The following is a 20310-nucleotide window of genomic DNA, read 5'->3' as shown; positions in this document are numbered from 1 at the left end:
GGTCCAAATGGTTTACGGTATTAGGCAAGAGTGCACCTTTATGCTACTAAGTTCAAAAAAATAGAGCATATTGTGGGCAATGGGCTGCCAGCTTGCCTGCCCCAAACTTCCAGCTATAGATGGTGAGAACTTCCTAAGGAACACCAGGGGATCTCCTCTCAGAGGCTGCTGTAGGTCCTGCAGGGACCTCTGACATCTCGCTGCCTGTCATCCTTCTTGGACCTACAAGCACTGATGAACATCTGCGCTACTGTGTTGTACCACGTCTTTGTTTTTTCTACTTCACATCTGAGAAAGCATAAGAAGAAAGCAATTAGGGGCAACTTGACCTTAATAAATTTAATTGACCTTACTAAGATTAATTACATTCTTTGATAGGCAAATGAGCAATTCTCAGATTTTTCCTTCCCAAGGATGTCACAAATCACACCAAGAACATATGCAGATTTTTGCATATATCTGGCAATCAGGGAAAGGACATCCTTTGACAAAGAACAACCTTTGTAATTTGAGAGGAGATCTGCGTTTGTCAGGATAGCAACTACAAGGCGGTCCTTTCTGTTTCAAGAGAGAGCTCTCTTAACAAAGGATGTATGTGACAAGGAACAATTTGTCCTCCAAGTTTTTCTCTACAATAACGATGCAGTGAATGCCTGCTTCTGGACAGACAAGCTGAAGTGCAGGTCCCATCAGGATTTGCAGATGAGGAATGTGGCCCCAGCTGACCGAGGCATTCTCTGAATACACACCTACCAGGTTCAGCCTAGCACAAAAGCTGGGAAAAGATGAGAGCTCTGGCCTTCTTCTTCTAGATGAGGTGACCTACACCAAGTGGAGAAAAAGTTTTAAATCCCTTCTTTGCTGGAAGTGAGATACCCCTCTGAAGAAACTGACCCCTATCACCAGGCTGGGTGATATTCTGGCATGAGATTCTTTCAGTTTGTCTTTCTGAAACTGCTTTGCATGAACTCATTAAGTGAGAAGAGCAGGAAGAGTTAAACCAGTACCTAGCAAACCTCTGGAGAGTGAAAGTCAGGTCTCTCCTGTCCTAGAAGGCTGTGCAAAGCCTCAGGGTCATTCTCATGCCTTTGGCTGATTAAATATTTTTCCATACAAAAGGGAATCATTTAAATGGGAGAATGACTTCCTACTCCTCTCATATAGTCTAATAAATAAACAAGATTTGTAGAAGATAAGATGTAAAATCACTGCAGACACAATTTGTATTTTAATGGAAGTTCTCAATACTTTGCATAAGCAATCTATCCACTGTTTGCCCTGGATGGAGCAAGGGAGTCTCCTCCTGCCAGGTGATTTGTGAGAAAGGTTTTGCTTAATTGGCTAAGGAGTGCTTGTGAGGCATTACAACTTTATGACAAGGGATTAATTTAGATGATAATACGATGTAGGTTTGTTTGGGTTTGGAGTTTTTTTTTTTTTTTTTTTTTGGTAATCTCCTGTGCCAAAAAGCAAAATGGGACTCCCGTTGGAATTGAATTCTAAATACAAGAAGTCCAGTGCATTTAAACAATTTGAAAGTTCAGCTAGGTATTTCCTTTTGACTTAAATAGGCATTGCAAGCCTGAAATTACAGGCAGCCTTGAAAATGCAAGAGAGGAATGCAAAGATTTCTATTCCTTAAGAAACTAATAGTTTTCTAGCAGATATAAGAAGCATTATTTGTAGACGTTTCCACCAGTACACTGAAATACTTTCCTTTCTTTACACCAGTGGCACAAGATGCTGTGTGCCAGGCAGCCTGGCAGATTGATAAGGGATGTGAGCAGATGCTGATATTCCTTGGAAGAGCTCCTTGCCCGGTTGATCCTGCTCTTTCAGAAGGTTCTTTCAGAACTTTGCATCGGCGAGCACTAGAGCATGGTGTGAGATGTGAAGTGGCCGCTGTAAAGCCTGGCAGTGTCTGCAGGACAAGGGAGGACCAGGCTCAGCCTTGGCTCTGTATTCATGCTGTACAAGTCACCAAAAGACATGCTGACACCTTTCAAGGCTGCGTGGGACAGAGAGGCATTTTAATTCAGAGGGTGCTGGGATCTGTGCATGGCTTGGTGCACAAACCGAGGGAGGATCTGGTTTGGGTCCAGTGCAGCTGGATTGCTATGTCTCTTCTCTCAGCTGGGTAAAACCTACCTCTATGTAATCCTTTCCTGTTTACATTTCTGTAACGTTTCTGGTTTTCAGATGGCACTAGCTGGAAGATCCTGCTATGGGACTGGTGAAAATATGCTCCTAATAGCTTCAGCATGCAGGACAAGTTATGGCATTGAAGATTTTCTTTTTGTCTTTATTTTTATTCCCTCCCCCCCGGAACCAAGAAAAGACTTTAGATGAAATCATGGTCGCGCTAAGCTCAGAGAGCTTTGCACACTGACTTTAATGTGGCTGGGTTTCATTCTGAGTCACAGCTCCAGTTGTGTTCTCTCCTCCTCAGTGGCAAAGCTGTGAATGAGCACGGCATGTTTTGAATAAATCCCAATTTCTCTTGTCAAAAAATGAGAATATGTAGTATAGCTTGATCCGAAACTCCTCCTATCACAGTATAACTTTGAATTTTTCTCCCATCTAGTGTTATCTGGCATCCCAGTTGAAAAATTATGCATCTGGAAAGCAGCTGACTTTGATTTGGAAAAAGCGAAACACTTTTAATATGTCATTTCACTTAACATCTTTGATGTCCAAAAGTACCCAGGTTTCTAGAACAGAACTGAGAGAATACAGTAATATCTAGTCATTAATGTTGAATTAGTGAGTTAATTGTCAGGCTAGCACTGGGAACAGATGTGTTTTTGTAGAATGGTGGGCTAAACGTATTCATTTTTTTAATGCAGTTTCTCTTTGGATCATCAGAATTCCCTTCTCCTTTCTACCACCTTGTGTAACTGCTCTATTTTGCACAGCCAAGAAAGAGCACATATCTTTCACTGGAGCTTACAACTCCATCTCAAATTACAAAATGTCCCTGACTATTCAGCCTTTTGAAAAAGCTGTAAATAGAGATATAACTTACCTAGCAACAAAAAGTAGATTTCCACAGTGTTGTCTATGAACAGAGAGTTTATTCAGTTATGGTTATGCCCTAGCTCTTATTTTTCTGTTGTTAGTCTTTTAAAAAGACTATAAAAAAAAAATGTTTCTGTTCTCAGCTAATGTCAAGAAATCCTTCTGATAAAAACTGGGCAGAAAATTAATTATTTAAACTTCTACAATTAACATACTCGGTAGAGTTTCTGCTGGGTCAGGTGAAAACAGAATTCAGTGAATACTGGGGAAAAAAAATGTAAAGTTTTGAAAATGTCAGGTTTTTTATTGAATATTGAAATACAATCTGTAGCCTTCAGCTCATACAGATATATTTAGTGAATGTTTTTATAAACATGGTTTTTTTTTTTTTTTTTTTTCCTGAGCATTTTACTTCCCCTTTCAGCTTTCAAACACCACCATACAGTAATAAAAGAAGTACAATGGAAAAGAAAGATGTAGACAGAAAGGAAGGAGAATGTTTCCTTTCCCTTTCTTAACATTACAGAAACTTATTTTATTTTTTCTGGATAGCTTTTAAAAATATTTGAAGCATTTGCTTCAGCTGTAGTAAAAGCAACAGAAATATTAATTGTAAGTTGTTTTGTTCCAGATTTAACCTTATTAAAAATTCTGATGTATTAGAAGACTTCCTGTCTATTTAAGGTGAAAAGCTTGGTCTGTGACAAAAGAAACTTATTATCATTTCAAAGGTTGGTCAGCATTTTTGCCTATATACCTACTAGGTAATAATGACCACGTTGACCCTTTTTTGATTGCTGAAGGCTTTTATCAGTGCATTCATACTAGTTAAAGATGATGCTCAATGCCGACTTTCATATAATGCTTTCATGAAAGTGCCTTTGAGAATGAAAGCAGTGGCCAGATTCTGATCTCTCTTCTTCAGATCTTACGCTGCTGGATTTTCATTTCCTAAATCAATGTGATAGAAAAGAAAATTATGCTCATTCTCAGAATATATATGAAATCTAAGGGTGTTTCTAAAGAAAACATCGTATCTATTAGGCAGTTTTCATTATTCAATTTAATAAAAGTTTCAGATGACCTCTTTCTCTCATGGAGCTAACTGAATTGCAAAGCTTAGTGTCCTTTGGATAAGTTCCAGAAGGGAAAGTCACCCTGCAGAGTTTAAGTCTCAGTGCAAAGCAAACTAAGTCCACTGTACTTGAACTTTAACTACCATTTATTATGAGGTCTTGAGCCCTAAGTGTAGCGCTAAATAGATGGAGAATGCCTGTATTCAGCTTGTATTTCGGACCTGTTTCCAAAGCCTTAACGCATGAGAAACTTAACTTAATGTAAGTTTTCTGAGGAGTAAACAAGGCAGAGAGGGCCTTTCCCATTTTCTCCTGATACTTCATGAGCAACAAATTGGAGAATAAATTGAGAAGCTGAGCCTGGTTGTACCACTGGCTCTGAACTGGGCAGCTGTGAGGCAGCTGGGCCCCCTGTCCCCTTCCCCCCCAGAGCCCTTGATTTGAGCGTGGCAGGGGAGCCTCCAGTACGCGGAGGTCTGTTCACATCCTCCAGTCTTCACTAACCTCTACCTTAACTACTGCAAGGATGAAGAAGATGCGGAGTTGGGGCAAACTTAACCTCGGCTGAAATTCCTATGCACAGAAGTCCTGAAGGCACCAAGCATCTGCACTGATGTTTGTGCTTACTTTTGTTGACTGTCCTTGAGTAGAAATGATGTTTATGCAGTCGCAGAACATTATTTCCATCATTATTTCTTGCAGAAAATCACAATTCTTGTCTTAGAGAGAATACTGCTTTTTTTTTTTTTTTGGCAGATAGTTTTATGATACGGCATGCAAAACATATGGATGTTTTTCTGAAGGGTTGTTAAGTAAGTGAAAAGAAGATAACTACCATAGGTATGTCCTTCGCTGCCATGGAAAGGATGCATTGCGACTTCTACATTTAACAGCTTTAATGGTGCTATTTTTGATAAACAATTTTATAAGAGTACAGTTTTGTCTTGAAAGACACAGCTGTAGTCTAGGAAACTAAACATATCTCTCCTAGTGTTTTTATTTGTCAGAAGAATATTTTCAATACTCATCTTCATCTATGTTTTTTAGCCCACCGCAAAATGAAAAATATCATATGGTGAAGACTTCTCAGTCTCCTATTTTCGTACAGATCAGAAAAGAAATTTAAGTATAGACACATGCTTAATAATAATTCAATTGAATGTTTTTTCATTGTCAAAAGCACTGGTAGAGGAATCCATCAACTATTCTGATTTCCATACAAGTCAATTTACTGTCTTCAAAATGTAACGCTAATGGCACTCAGTGTACACACTGTGATCCTTTAAAATAACGTACATGGCAAACGGATATGTTCTCATGCATTAATAATTTAAAAGTTAATTTTAGGTACTTACTCAATATGATTAACTGATGGATCAGCAGTCTCATACAGAGAAACAGTGAGCACACTTAAAGAAAGAGCATGCTGGAAGACCGCCAGGTGGCTGCCTGTGGGATGGTTCAAAAATACATGAGCTTTACCCTTCCAGTTTCGCTTCGGCATTGGATGTAGAGCATCACATTTCCAAGGGCGGTCTCCGGTTTTAAGATTAAATATATGAAGTATCTGTCGGGCCAAGGTATCAGAACTTTTGGGGAAGAAGCGGCATGTTTTGGAAGCCAGGAATTCCTGCAACGCAGTGCTGGTGGTGCCTGACGGACTCTGCAGCGCCGGTCACGATAGATAACGTCTCCCCTTTCACTTCTCTCTTTTTGAGGACACCCTGTAACGCCGGGCTGTAAGCTGATCTTCCGAGGTGGAAATACTACGGATGACAAAGTATAGCCATGCCGCTACGCGGCCAAAGAATGTGCCAGGGCAAATAGCATTAAACAATACGTAGCATAGGCGGGTGCTGAAGTCTTTGGCTGTGTCTGGGCAGCGGGCTCTGCAGAATTAGTAGGAACTGGTCTTAGGGACATCTACTGCACAACCCCGCTCAAGTCATACAGGGTTTGTGCATGTATCATGCGAAATGGAGAAAATCATGCGTGCTTTATACATGCAGGTTGCTTCTTATGTGACCACGTGAGGCTGTGATGCCAGGCACACCAGCCCTAGTACCTGATGGTCATTAGGTGCCTCTTTATCTCCAGAGGGATCTTGGGCAGAAATCAGATGCCACCTACCTTCACCTGCCCACCAGACAGAAACCTGGGCTTCATCTTTTTGCTAGGTGGAGAGCAGTCAGCTTTTATCCTCTAGTGAGGCACCAGCACTCTCTGAGGATGGAGCGGGACCGCTCAAAGAGCAGTCATGGGGAGCCATCACCCACCCTGCCACAGAACCTTGGCCATCTATTGAAGGGGAAGAAGGCTCTGGCCTCTGGGACTGCGACATCTCCCACTGACTTCTTGCAGGAACGCTTCCCAACACTCCCCCCAAAAAAAACAATTTAATCTGTGTCACGCAACGGCCAATGGAAAGTCAGGGCAGGCTGATGTGATGGCGGGACGCCTGAGGTGACCTGGGGCGGGATGGGACGTGTGGTAGCGGTGCTGACAGGCTGAAGAGCAGCCCTCAGCGCTGCGTGAAGAGGAGGGAGACAGCCGAGGGCAGAGTGGTGCCGGGGGCAGGCCGGAGGTTGGCCATGGGAGGAGGGAGGCCGGAGGCTGGCCAGGCAGCCCGCAGCAGGGCGGCACACGCGCCCGTGAGGTGGAGGTGATGCGCGTGGGGAACGGGGAGGTTATCTGAGAAGCCGAACAGAGAGAAGGGGCGGTGAGAAGAGAGGTTGATCTGAGCAGGGCGGAAAATGCGGGAGAGCAGGCTGATAGCAAAAGCATTCTCTTAAATACAGCAAAGAAGAGCCACGGAGGAGGAAAGAAGGATAGCGAGGAAGGTATCATGTTACATTTCAGAATAGGTTCGGCTGGAGAGTCTGGCCCCAGCGCTGCTATTAGACTGCGTGCATCTATCTGTCTTCGGAGGAAAAGCATGGAGGTTTGCTTCTTCTTGGAGTCGGTTTCCTTTCATAGTGCCGGCCACTTGTTACGAGAGGTGCTTCTGAGCCTGGCAGGCGGACTATCCCCCCACTGCCCGAGTGCCATGGGTCACGTTGAAGCCTATAGCGCCGTAAAATGGTAGCTCCGAGGGCAGTAACCAATGTCACTCCTCGCACAGAGCTTTCTCTCCGTCCGAGTTACTTGCAAGTTACTCGCCAGCAGGACTGCTGCGGCAAAGCTCTGGAGTGACATCCGTGGAGTGAAACACCGAAGGTCCCGCTGCCAGGAGCCGCAGCAGGCTGCGGGAGCGCTGGTGGCAGTGCGGGGACTGGGGGGATGAGGGTGTTTGGAGTGGTTTGGGTGTTTTGCGACACTGAGAAGTGCTTTCCACAGTCTGGCGCACACCGAGGCACGCGTCGCTTGGGCTGCCGGCATAGTTTGTAGGGGTAATAAAAAAAACAAGAACAGGGTGTGCAGGTGCGGTCCAAAAAAAAAATAAATAAATAAATAAATAAAGCACCATCCCCACCACCTGCACACACTCCCGGGAGCACTTTATGGCTTCTTTTCCCTCAGGACCCCTAAAAAAAAACCAAAACAACAACAACAAAAAAAAAAAAAAAACAGGCGGCGGGACAACCTGCCGCCTCACTCTCCTCACAGGGCAGAGAGCCCCGACCCCCTTCACCCCGGGGCGCTGCAGCAGAGCCCCCCCCCCCCCCCTCAGCCCCAACACTCGCCGGCCGCCCCATGCCCGCGCCGGGCCGGGGCCGGGTCCTGGGCCGGGTCCGGGGCTGCGGCTGCGTGCGGCGGGGCCGGGGGCGGGAGCGGGGCGGGGCCGGCCGGAGTCAGCTGGGCGCGGGGCGGGAGCGCGGCGGCGGCGGGGCGCCGTTAGCACCGGGAGCCGGCGGCGGCAGCAGCAGCAGGAGCAGGAGGAGCAGCGGCAGCAGCAGGAGCAGGAGCGGCAGGAGCGGGCGGGCAGAAGTTTTCCCCGCAGGTCCCTCCCGCAGCCCGGGGCCGCCTTGCGGAGGCGTAGCCGTCCCCGTGCGCGCTGGGTGTGTTTTTAATTTTATATATAATATATAAACATCTTATCATTATTATTTTTTTTTTCTGGTTCCGATTTTTTTTTTATTTTATTTTGTTATTATTAATTTTTTTTTTTTTTTTTTTTGGAGGCGCCCGGCTCTGAGAGCTCGCCTTCCCACTCCCCCGCTCCCGACCCCTTTTCCCTCCGCCCCGAAACTTGTCGGGGTGGCGGCGGGCGGGGTGCCGGCCGGCCGCGCTGCAGGTAAGGGGTCGGGGGGCGCCGGGGGAGGGCCGGGAGGCGGCGCCGGCTCCGGCTCCTCGGTGGTGGAGGCCGGGGAAAGCAGCAGCAGCAGGAGGAGGAGGAGGAGGAGGAGGAGGAGGAGGGGAGCAAACTTCCTTTTCCTGGGGCCGCCGAGCCCCGTGCCCGCGGGCAGCCCCCGGGGCCGGGCTGGGGATGCCCGGCGGTGCCCGCGGCCCCTTGGCTCCTTCCCCCGCTGCCCCCCGGCGGGAGGTGGGCTGGGGACCTGCTCTGCCCCGCCGGCTGTTGGCCGTGCTGCTAAAAGTCTCTTCACCCCCTTCTCCGCTTTCCTTCTCCCCGGTTTTCCCATTTTTTTTTCCCCCCCCTCCGGGGGAGGGATCCCCGCTGGGCACCCCGCAGAAGTGCCACCCCGGGGTGCTGCCACCTTCCTGCTCCCATGCTTTGCAAACCCGTGGCGGCAGCTGGGAGCCCTGTGCTCTCCTACCGGCTCCTTGCCTGCCCGCAGTGGGATCGTGGGGAGCGCTGGGGGTCCCCCCCGGCAGGGTTTTGGGGTCGGGGGGGAGGGGAGGGGGTCCTCGCTTCCCCGTTTTGGGGCCAGAGCTCTGCATGCACCGCGCTCCCCTCGTGTGGCTGCGAGCTGGGACCCACGCCGGGGCATCTCCTCCGTACGAACAGTTTGCAGTTAATTGCTTTGGCAGATGAACTCCTGCGAAATCCTCTTGCCCACTTCTGCTGCTTAAGTGCCCCCCCCCCCACGTCCTCATCCCCCCCCCCCCTCCCCGCTCTGCTTTGAAGCCTCGCATAGCTCTGTATTGCCAGCAGCACGGAAAGTGCTGATTCAGCAGCCCGGAGCCCCACTCCATCTGAAGTGGTGGTCTGCCGAAAACGTTCCTATTTGTTGAAACGGGAACATGTGTTGCTGGTATGTCAAAGCAGCATTGATCGGGTTTTTCTAAAACGGCCCTAAGAATGTGGCTTACTTTTTCCCTTTGCAAAAGAAGGAGTGAATTTGGGGGGGAACAACCCGTGCTTAAGTGGTGGGAGGGGGGATATGAGGGACGTGGGTAGCTATCACCTTTAGGTAGATTGTGTTGCTTCATAAAGGTGCTGAGCAGTTCCTCACGTTAGCGAAGGCTTTGTAGGATGTATCGCAACGATGCCTGAACGCTTCAAGTCAATCTATTCCTGCATCTAGAGGCTAGTTGTACTTACTGCACTAGAAAAGGTACGGAGAAGGGCAACAAGGCTAATCCTAGGATTAAAAGGAGTGAGTTATGAGGACAGGTTTAAAAAAAAAAAAAAATATATATGGAGGTTAGAAAACCTGCTTGGAAAAAAGAAATATGCTGGAAACTTTAAGTGACAGCCCTGGCTGTGCTTCGTGATGGTTCTGGGGCAGGGGAGGGGTGCCAGGGGTCAGCGGGATGCTCGGTGCATGCTGCGCTCCTCTTTCTGGAGGGCTTACCTAACAGCGAAGCAGAAGAGGGAGGGCTCTGCAAGAGCTGTACTCCTCCGGCTATTTCTGTGCAGTTTTATGCTGGTATCGAGGCTGTTTGGGCTTGCTTTTTCTGAACCAGGACTCTTTAAAATTCTGCACAACACAAACAATAAAGCCTGAAGAGCAATGTTTGGTAGCCTTATTCTAAGAAGTAATTGACAGAGCAGCAGACCCTGACGCTTGCCTCCGGTGATCATTTCACCATGTTATACTCTGATTTATTTTCTTCACTTGGACTTTATTTGTTCTTAAAGTAGGTCTTGTTTGCCCTGGCTACATATTAAAGATCTTGTCGTACTTCCATGGTTTCCCTTGGTTTTGTTAATCAAAATATCCCCTCCCTTACTGCTGTGAGAGTTGGCTTTCATCCTCAGATATGACCACACCTGGATTTCAGTAGTGTATTTCTATAGATTTTTATTACATAGTCCAAAAGTACTGCCTAAGTGTGAAATGGATCTCTGCATCTCAGTTCTGCGTAAGGCTATATACCGTGTGCTCAGTGAATGAGAAAAAATGTTTGCAGCCCTCAATCTTGCAAGTACTTAAAAGACTCCAGCAAGAATTGTCACAAAGGTTTTTAGAAATCTCCGGTCGTGTTCTCAGCGTCTCGCTGGGTGTAAATGGGCTAAAAGTATCTGGATCTCTCTGGCAAAGGGATTCTTCCAACGCGGGGAGTTCCCAGCTGGCAGAGGAAAGGCATAGCTGGGTCATGTGCCATTTCTGCCAGCAGCAGGAGAGTATTGCACTGGGAGTTTGTTTTCTGACAGTACCAAACTAGCAGATGTCCCTCTAGACTGCGAGGCACAGGCAGCTTCCCCCTGCGTGCATAGCTGTGGCAGGGGGCTCCCGAGCAGTGTCACACCGGGTGGGACCGTGCTGTCACGCCTCTTCTCCCTTCTGTCATAGCCCCAACCACGTCGGGTGTAGAGGCTTACAGCGATATGCCAAACGAGGACAGATTTGTAGGCAGAACTCTTCCTTAGACCAGCTGAGCTCTGTTGCGGGAGGTGGGGTGTCGGGGGGATCTTGAGCCCATCTTTAGAGACGGGGTAGTGCTGGAAGCTTGGGGGGCAGGTTGAAGGGGTGCCTTTGGATGACCAGTGGTATGCATTTTTAGGATGCACATAAGTATTTGCTCAGGCACAAATCTTGGTGGCCACAGCAAACGCTGTGGTGCAAAAAAATTGCCAGTTCCTGCTTGGTATGCTGTCGAAGGCTGAGATTTGCTTGGGCTGGTTTCAAGCAAAAACTATTGGGAATGGCTTCTGGACCTGAATGGGCTGTGGCAGTCCTGCTGAGTTCCTGGGCCTTTTTATTCTAAACCTCTATGTGAACTTATTAGTGGGACAAGGGAAGTTCTTTTCTTCATTTTAAGCCCACATTTATGTGAACACTAGGACTAAGGAAGCCTACTTTTCTTTGGGTTTGTCTTATGATTCATTTCCTTTGTTGAATATGCTGTGAGCTCTGACTAAACCATTTTTGTCGGCAGCGTTTCTAAAGGATTCTTGACTATGAGGACGTTGATGCAGATTCACAGTGTAGCATTCCTTGTGTATGCCCACCAAGCCCACTGCTTTCACAAACAGGGAAGGTAACTCCTGAGACCACTGCCTCTCTCAGGATTGTGTGACATTTGCCAAATGGCTTGGTTACAGGGTGACTGCCTAAGTCTCCTTCAGTAGGAGAGCAGGCTATGAAGGAAGGATTGTTTTTCTTGGAACCTAGATCTGCTCCTGGATGTGTCCAAAACATATCGGTTGCAACTCTTCAGCTAGGGAAATCTGGGAATGGAGATCCTTTTCTAAAAAGGTGAACCTCCGATATCTTTTTAGGAACTAAGAGGTTGCCAAGGAATCCTTTCATGAGCATTGAACTTTATTTATCCTTGTACTGCCTGCTAGTCAGGAGAAGACTTTATCTAAGCTTAGTTGTGGCAAAGTAGTCTTGTTTCCCATCATTGTTCTCCCAAACTTGTGGTTTTACCAAGTATACAGATGCTGCATCACTGCCTTTCTTTCCTTACACTTGTTGAGCTGTGTACTTCTGAACTCATCCTGTGCCAGGTCTTTCCTGTTCTGCCATCTGTTGAATTGGATGATCTTTTCTGACAACAGTTCTACTAACTGAGTGTGACTCCTGTCTTGTGTTGTGGATGGGGGGAGAACTATCCAAGGAAGCCAGGATCCACTCTGAGGACTGCATAAAAGAAAGTTGTTAATCGGGGTGATGCATCCTGTCTACAAGCAGACTGTTAATCTCTTCAATGATGGAAATAACCAGAATACCCTGACTTTGAGATCTGGTTGTATATACTGAACAAACCCTTTCCTGGCATGCTTTGTTCCCTTGGGCGCTGTCTTTTTAGCAGATATCTGATGTGAGAGACAGACAGGTGCTACATTTTTCGTAGAAGTACATTCATTTGGAAGTGGTGGTTGTTGTGGTTTCTAGCAGCTTTTGGACTTGGGATGTACACAGGAGCACTGAAGCTTAAAGGATTCATGAAGTGAGATTTCACCACTGCCAAGTTATCTTGAAATTTTCATTTTAAGAGAGCTTCACGTTCACACTGATGTGCACCCATTGCCTGAAAACTCATTTCCCTCTTGCTTTCCTAGGATGGTTCAGCTCATGCAGCCCAAATGTATGCAGCTGTCAGGATGGAAAATGGCAAATCCAAACCCTTATTTAGAGAAGTGCCCCTGTGAACTGTTCTATCTTCCCTGATGTCTGTAGCAGGGAAGGACAGCAACTTCCATGTGAAGCGCATGAAGTTCAACATGGCCAAGTGCAAGGTGCTGCAGCTGGGTCAGGGCAATCCCTGGTATCTGTACAGGTTTGGGGTTGAATGGATGGAGAGCAGCCAAGTAGAGAAGGACTTGGGGATATTGGTGGAAAAAAAAAAATGATGTGAGCTGGCAGTGTGTGCTAGCAGTCCAGAAAGCCAATTGTATCCTGGGCTGTATATAATGAAGTGTGGCCAGCAGGTGCATTTTTTTCCACTCACCTATACTCCACTCATGTGAGACCCCACCTGGACTGCTGTGTTCAACTCCAGGGCCCCCAGCACAAGAACTACAGGGACCTGTTAGACTGGCTCTAGAGGAGTGCTACAAAAATGATCAGAGGGCTGAGGCACCTCTCCTGTGAGGAATAGTTGAGGGAGCTGGGATTGTTTAGCCTGGAAAAGAGAAGTATCATTCAATATCATCCTGCATTGGAATGGAACCACAAGGATCATAGAATCAGAGAGTGATAAAATGGTTTGGCTTGGAGGAGGCCTTAAAGATAACCTAATTCCAACCCAGTGCCATGAGCAGGGACACCTTCCACTAGACCACGTTGCTCAAAGCCCCATCCAGCCTGGCCTTGAACGTTTCCAGGGATGGAGCATCTACAACTTTCTCTGAGCAACCTGTTTCAATGCCTCACCAACCTCATGAAGAATTTCTTCCATATATCTAATCTAAATCTACTTTTTTTTTTTTTTTTTTTTTTTTTTTTTTTTTTTTTTTAGTTTAGAGTCATTACTCCTTTCAACTAAAAAAGGATAATTGAGTACCACTGGCTCCACACAGTAATACCCAAAAATCAAACCACATGTATGAGAGCGTTGCCCAACTGCTTCTTAAACTCCATCAGGCTCAGTGCATCCCTGTGGAGCCTGTCCCAGTGCCCGACCACCCTCTGGGTGCAGACCCTTTCCCTAACCCCCAGCCTGACCCTCCCCTGTCCCAGCTCCATGTCGTCCCCTCGGGTCCTGTCACTGTCCCCAGAGAGCAGAGCTCAGCACCTGCCCCTCTGCTCCCCTTGTGAAGGAGCTGCAGGCTGCCCTGAGGCCTCCCCCCAGCCTGATCTGCTCAGGGCTGAATGAACCAGGGGGCTGCTCCTCATATGTCTTGTCCTCTAGGCCCTTCACCATCTTTGCAGCCCTTGTTTGGACACTTTCTGATACCATCATGTCCTTTTTATACTGTGGCACCCAAAACTGCGCACAGTATTTGAGATGAGGCTGCAGTAGCAGAGCAGAGTGGGACAATCCCTTCCTTCAACCAAGTAGCCGTGCTGTGCCTAATGCGCTGCAGGGTATGGTTGGCCCTTCTGGCTGCCAGGGCATGCTGTTGACTCATACTCAAGTTGCTGTCAAGGCTTCCAGAAGACCTTCAATACTTAAAGGGAGCTTATAAGAAAGTTGAGGAGGGACTATGAGGATGATGAGGTGCTGGAACAGGTTGTTCAGGTTGTGGATGCCCCTTCCCTGTTAGTGCTTGAGGTCAGGTGGGATGTGGCTTTGAGCAACGTGATGTAGTGGAAGGTATCCCTGCCCATGGCAGGGCACTTGGACTAGATGATCTTTAAGATCCCCTCCAATCCAAACCATTTTACAATTTTGTGATTTGTATGTAATGGTGAAGAGCCAGTGAACTTGAAAACTTGCTGGAAGATGCTCTTACTACAGTATGAGGTGTAGAGCAAGGGGTGAGTCATTCCTTGTTAGGAGAAAGCAGGCTGAGTGTGTTCTTGAGGTAAAGAACAAGTAAACAACTTGTACTGGAAAGGCCCAGAGACTTGTGTGTGAATTGAAAAGAAGTGTAGGTATGATGAATCACATGAGTTCTTCAAAACAGCATTAATGTTCCGTTATAAGCCAAGAGAACTTCTAATGAGACTTACTGATTGCATCCCAGTTAGCTATCCGTGGTGAGATGCATATTGCCATTCTTGAATGGCTAAATCAAAACCTGACCATCATAAAGACTGGATGTTCTAAACAAGTGGTCTTTGTAGCAGAGTAGGAGACCTTATCCAGTAGCATGGATTTGCACTGTGGATGTCTAATGATATGAGTTTCTACAGGAAGCTGTGAACACAACTCCACAACTTAGGAGTCCACGCGAATATACCTCACAACTTGAGAGAAATCTTATTTATTCTATCTGGAAAAAACAAACAAACTAAAAACGAAGTGTGAAGTGGGGAAGGACAAAGTGGGAAAAGACATGGTCTCAAACTTAACTGGAAAAAATGCTCATATATTTTTTTTTTTCTCTCTATCTAATTTCCCAGAATTGTTGAGGTTAAAAAGGACCTCTTGAGATTGTCTAGTTCAACCCTCCTGCTCAAGCAGGGTCAGTTAGAGTAGGACTACGAACAGTTGTGTTTTTAGTAACTCCACATCTTCTCTGGACAACTTCTACCAGTGTTTGATTACCCTCACTGTAGAAAAGTGTCTTCTCGTGTTGAGGTAGAATTTCATATAAGTTAACTTGTTCCCATTGCCTCTTGTCCTGTCAGTGGTCACTGCTGAGAAGAGTGACTCTTACTCATTCCTTGAAGAGTCTGCCTCCTCTTCTTCATTTAGACAGGTGTTCATACACATTGGTAAGATCTGCCCTGAGCCTTCTCTTTCCCAGGTTGAACAGCCCTAGGTCTTTCAGCCTTTTCTCATATCAAAGATGCTCCAGTATGTCCTTTGTCTCTCTTGTACTGGGGAAACCAGACCTGTACCCAGCACTCTAGATGTGGCCCTAGAGCTGAGTAGGTAAGGATCACCTCCCTCAACCTTCTGGCAACACATTTGAAAGCAACAAGTCAAATAATAGGAACTGAACTGCAAGTCATACAGTAAATTAACGTGAGGGACTTCTTCCTTCCCCAAGCGTTTCATAAACCTTTAAGTAATTTCTGGCAAGTGATTACGTGATGCATTTCTTGATGCTTTGGGACTATGCTGATAGTTGTGGTCTGTGGACGTAGAGGTGATGAGTGCCTTAGACAAGTTTACGGGGAACATTGTGACCGTCTGTGTTCTGTTTTTGTGGGCTGATGTTACAGAGTATCTGAGCAAGAAATGCAGTGTCCTATTTCTGCTATATTCTTGTGCTGGACTACAGGGGAAGACTGCAAATGGTTTTCCCATTATCTAACCTTCCTGCTGCTAAGCTGTTGCCTGTAGGCCAACAGCAACAAGTAGAGCCGATACATTGATCTTAATGCCCAACAGTTGTGTTAATGATTAGAATATTAACTATTGGATGGTCTTGTTGGTCAACTTAAGAGTGTATTTCTTAGTGAGTCCGTTTCAGCTTTTTTCAGAGGCCAAAGCCAGTGAGCATGGGCAAATTCCAAAAAGGCAGTTTTACACAGACAGGTCATGGTGACTGGAGTAATTGTAAACATATGTTTGGTTAAACCACTAGCAAACTGGAATCTGATTCTTCCCAGCCTTGACCAATGCCAACTTCTTCTAGTTCTCAACAAGACAAAAATAGGAAATGACTTTCCCTTCAGGCGAACCCTAGAGGAAATGCCATGCCATCCAGTTTGAGTAAACCTATAGCAGAGTGGGAAGGGGCTCTTCTACTGAGGGGCAGTAGGGATTTCTACGTTTGTTCGCAAAGTAAATGCGGAGCACAGTTCCTATGCTTCCTTTACCCTTACTGTGCAGAGTTTGCATTGGTAGGTAGATTGGAGAAAATGAATGGTTGCTATGAAGCCAATCCTGTGGATGCTGAAGGCTGCAGATAAGTAAGGGTGGATAATACTCCATGACACCACTATCATTCTTCTGTTATGTATCCCTGGTGAGAAAATCAATAAGCAGGGAGAATCTCTAAGTCCACAGAGACTTCATGGTGGAGATTAGCACTTGATGAACACTTGGAGACTGCTTTCAATGCCTGAGATCTAAATTCTGTGTTTCTGATGACTTGATCAAGTGGCTGCAGCTTTTATCAGAACTCATTTTGTTGGTCTGTAGCACGGAGTAAGCTTCCAAAGCTTTTTTTTTTCTTTTGATTAACTTTATTTCAAGGTCATCTTCAAGCACTAGTGTCCTTTTTGAAACAACGGGGCACAGAATTCTTGCAATGTTACCTGAATTTGCTTCACCGTGGATGTTTCTGTTACAGAACAGATGGACCCTTAAACGTATTCCTGATCAGGGGGTTGCAGCTGGACTATATATCTGTGTGCTTCATGTGTTCGTAGAGTGCTTCAGATTTCAGAACTAACTGGCAGCAGGGATTTGGATCCTTTTCTAGAGGAAAAGCTGATAGAAAACTTTTTCAGATCTCAATTTTAATAGAAGACAATATAGTTGCATGTTAGAAGGGACTGGGCTAGAAGTTTTCGAGAGTCAAAATAAATGTGGGGGAGTAAATGAAGGGGGGAGAGGGGTGCGACCTTTCATGTTTCCTTTTACCCCGTGATGTTCATCTGTGCCAAACTATGGGGCAGAAATTCAGATAGGAGAAGGTTCCTCTTAAGTGGGAATTTGGAAAGGGGGAAGAGAGAAGGACTGGGGGGAAGTATTAAGTCTACAGGTTGGTCTTGCTTAGTGTATTGCTAAAAGCTCTGAACATCCTTGAAAAGGAATAAGTAGCTTTTATTCTATCAAAGCACAAGCTTCAGGGAGCCTGAGAAGCTAAAAATTCAGAAGCTTGTGATATCTTAGATTTGTGCCGAAGCCTTTCCTAAAAGGCCTGCTTTCCCTTCTGGCTCAAATGTATTTAAGTCCATTTAGGAGAATGTTAAGGGAGGAATATGTATTACAAGGCCATTGATTATTCCCGAATTAATGTCTTGTGGGTGATCATTCTTCATTCTAATAGCTGCTTGTGCTGACATCATCCAAGATGTCAGGGGATTATGTCAGAATTCAAGCCTTGATATTTTACAGAACAAAGGCTCAAGTGCCAGCAAACACTTTTGCAGTGGGTCAGGTTGCTTTATTTTTCTTGTCTTGCTTTAACTGTGATGTTCCAGTTACTGTACTTGGTCACAGTGAGGAGTGTAGTAAACAGTTTCCCAGAGGAAAGCATCTGTGCAGGATAATTGTAAGAGCAGAATACTACTTGCCACTAAATTTCACGCTGGAGGCAGATTCAACGTCAAGATCCATACTCTAGAAACACAACGCATGTGTTTTTAACAACTTATGGAAAAGCTCATCAACTTTAAGTCTTGGCTTTGTTTTCTTTTGTGATGAAGTGTATCATCCTTGAATCCTAAACCTCAAAAAGTTTAGGCTGAAAGTGTGTGGGTTTTTTTTGTTTTGTTTTGTTTTGTTTTGTTTTTGTCCTGGCTGCTGCATACCTAGCTTCAGTTTTTAAGTGATGGTTCTTAGTGAAGGCTCTATAAGGGGTAAGAGATCAAAATAGCCTATTATTATTCTCTATGACTGATCAAAATAGAATCATAGATTATATCTGACTTGCATAAACTGATAGGTTTTCGTATTATTAATTGGTAGGATATTATAGCATTATCAGTATTCATGACACTTTTAACGTATGTTTTCAGAGGAGACATTGTTTTTCTTTTTGAAAAGACTTAATGGGAGTGGAACAAGGAGGCTATGAGGTGAACTGCAGGGAGTGCAAATGCTCTTTGGGTTGCTAGCATCTCCAGTGTGTGCTGAGGCTTGTTTTGTATTCAATGTGCGTTTTTTGTTCTGGAGATGACATTAAAAAGGTCAGGAAAAAATATGTGGAGTTCCTTGCTAGCGAAGGTGGATTCATTGTTCAATGAAACAGTTCGAAAGTCAGAGAAGTGTTGCAAAAGATGTTTCAGCTGATGCTGTGCATGACACGCTGAGTTCAGGTGTGTGACAACACTTTCAGTTATCATCAGGTAACCTTTTTTTTTAAAAAAAAAAAAAAAAAAAGTCTTGCTGATACTGTCTTGGGTAGAGAATGACGTTGCAAGATGCTTTGCTAGTCTTAGCCTCTTAACCTTAGCTAATTTTAGTAAACATATGAGTTATCCTGTTTTACTTGCAAGTAGTTCAACTCCTGTTCCCAGTAGTTGGGGAGGTTCTCATGGGTGTTTGCAAAATGGGTGATGTTAAAAAGCGAAGCAACAGAAGGAGTTTGGTGCTGTGACAAACAGCCTTTCAGATTTGCTTGCGTTCTTCTCTGAGAACTTCTTGACCTCTGAATGTCCAGCAGTCCAGCTCCTACAAGGTTTGCTCCCAAGGTCCATCTGATTTAAAATAAGATGAGCTAAGATGACGTTCTGTAGATCACGTGAAGTAACCTATCAGGTCAATTTGGCAGCTCTCAGCACAGCTTCATGGGGCTAGTGTGCAGCCAGATGTGATACGAGTCACTTTTATCCTTTTTTAGAGAGCTGAAATGCAAATTTCTGTTGTGAAAAATCTGCAGATGTGAAAAGGTTGAAGAAGCTTTTTCCCTGGAAAAGAGGCAAAAGGTGTGAGGAATGTGAAGAGCTCACTGAAAGATGAAGTTGCTTTTGCCAGAACACATCTCTTATCTTGTGCCATCTTGCTCATTCGCTATGCGTTCTCATGGCTGAATCCCAAGCCAGGTACAGAGCTGCTCTGCATGCTTTTTTTTTTTTTTTTTTTTTTTTTTGTGAATTGTTTTTCTTCTGCATTAGAGAATGGGATCAGCTTTTGAAATTATGCAGTGGGGCAGCCAAAGAGATGCGTCCTTCCAAGAAAATAAAGGGAAGAAATGGGAAATAGAAAATGGAAGAATAGGTCTCCTTTTTCTTTCAGTATTTAGAATTTGACTTGCTGCTGAACCAGCTCAGCCAGGGAAGCCTTCTGACTTTTTTTTTCTGAAGCCCCAATATAGGTTTGTGTTTTTTTTCCACCCCCTGTGAATCTCAACAAATGTTACAGAGCTATGCAAGCAAACAAACTGCTGACTAGATCTGGCTTTCTGCAGCATCTCCAGAGGCTGGCTGAATTTGCAAGGATTACCTATGGAAGGGAGTCTTTTTTTATTTTTCAGTGGGTGTGGGTTTAGAGAAAAGAACTTGAGTTAACCTTGTGTGTCTGATCTGCATACAGCCCTGAAATGTGAATCTGAGTGACAGTGTCTTAATTTCGGTCTTCTTTGGAAAACTGACATGCATTTTGCTTTCTTAAAATGAACGTGAAATGTGTCAGTGCTAGGTGGGGATTTTTGGTTGAGCAACTCAGCCATAACACAAATGTTACTATTGCTTTGTACTCTTCAAAAAGAAAAATAGCACATCCGCAGTTTCGGAAGATTATGCAAGTAATGTGTGGCTGTATCTTATTATATGATCATCATAAATCAGAAACACTGAGGAAGTAACTGGTAATAAATCCATCGTCATTCATATTATGAGAAATACTGAGCGTAATAGCTGTTCATACTTACCTCAATGCTATGAGGAACGTTGCAGATTGGATTGACTTGCCCATTGTGGTAAAATGTGCTTGTTTCAGGGTCACTGGCCAAAATGTCCTTTTTTTTTTTTTTTTTTTTTTTTTCCTGTAACATCTTCACTGTTCTGGAGTTTCACAGTCCCAGGGTTGCATGTGAGCTGGTTCAGCCACTCAGCTCCTTTGGGTAGGGGTCTCTACAGCAAAAGTCAAATAAAGGCATTAGAGATGACCACTTGGCTTCTAAGAAATTGTCTTGGTTGTTGAGCAGATCTTGCTAATAAACTCCTGCAACTCTTGAGGGGATGCCTTTGACAGG

General features: G+C 45.1%; 1 protein-coding gene across 5 annotated transcripts in view; it reads left to right on the top strand.

The window, feature by feature from the left end:
• The first annotated feature begins 7898 nt into the window (after positions 1 to 7898).
• Positions 7899 to 20310, top strand: part of GRB10 (growth factor receptor bound protein 10) — a 149848-nt gene continuing 137436 nt past the window's right edge. For 3 of the 5 annotated variants that reach the window (XM_084282541.1, XM_084282536.1, XM_084282539.1), the window contains exon 1: positions 7899 to 8092. The gene's annotated coding sequence lies outside the window, so the exon portion shown is untranslated. Of the gene's footprint in view, positions 8093 to 8215; positions 8329 to 20310 lie in introns of all 5 variants that reach the window. The other 2 variants (XM_084282537.1, XM_084282538.1) reach the window with 1 other exon arrangement.

Source organism: Netta rufina, assembly GCF_964035555.1.
Source record: "Netta rufina genome assembly, chromosome: 2".
Classification (NCBI taxonomy): Eukaryota; Metazoa; Chordata; class Aves; order Anseriformes; family Anatidae; genus Netta; species Netta rufina.
The sequence above is the reverse complement of the archived record's forward strand: the minus strand, read 5'-3'. Positions and strand labels throughout refer to the sequence as shown.